Consider the following 825-nt stretch of genomic DNA (forward strand, 5'->3'; position numbering starts at 1 on the left):
GTAGCCAAACGCCTTTCTGGTATGAACTTGCATACCATTGTAACACGTATTGATATAGGAATAAAGATGGTTTTTGTGTATACACCTACGACTATCTGCTAGCAACCTGCATACCATTATAGCACGTATTGCTATTGGAATAAAGGTATATTTTGTGCGTAGCCAAACGCCTTTCTGGTATGAACTTGCATACCATTGTAACACGTATTGATATAGGAATAAAGATGGTTTTTGTGTATAGACCTACGACTATCTGCTAGCAACCTGCATACCATTATAGCACGTATTGCTATAGTGAATAAAGATATTTATTGTGTATAAACTTTCGTCTTTCTGTTTCATACCTATGTGACATTATAGCACGTATTTCTATGTTAATAAAGGTGTGTTTCGTGTAACAGAGATCTTATAGAAGAAATGTAACAAACAAATATGAATGATATTCAAAGACATATTTAAAACTTATTCACGGCCAAATACTGAAACGAATTTTTAACACTGCTTCTTACGAGCCGCATACAATCTGACAGATGTCAAGATTTTAATGGTACTTGGAGTTTAAGCAAGGTCATATCATTTAAGACACTTGAATATATCTAAATATCATACTCACATTCGGTCGTTATAAATGTAAAGGGACACTTCCTACCTCTTTTAATATGAAAAAAATAGATAGAATTTAATAATTTAAAAGTTAACTAGATAATAATACTTATGTATGATAATATTTAAATAAATCGAAAAAACCTTTATTTTCCTATAAAAACATTTCAAATTTGGTAACACAGAGTGGCAATATAATTAAAAAACTAAATTATATTATGA

At 30.4% G+C, this 825-nt stretch overlaps 1 protein-coding gene across 1 annotated transcript in view; it reads right to left on the minus strand.

Moving 5' to 3' along the window:
* LOC106107773 (neuropathy target esterase sws) overlaps positions 1-825 on the minus strand; it is a 25,125-nt gene that overhangs the window by 12,509 nt on the left and 11,791 nt on the right. The gene's annotated exons all lie outside the window — the stretch shown is intronic.

Source organism: Papilio polytes, unplaced genomic scaffold (genome assembly GCF_000836215.1).
Source record: "Papilio polytes unplaced genomic scaffold, Ppol_1.0 DF821845.1, whole genome shotgun sequence".
NCBI lineage: Eukaryota > Metazoa > Arthropoda > Insecta > Lepidoptera > Papilionidae > Papilio > Papilio polytes.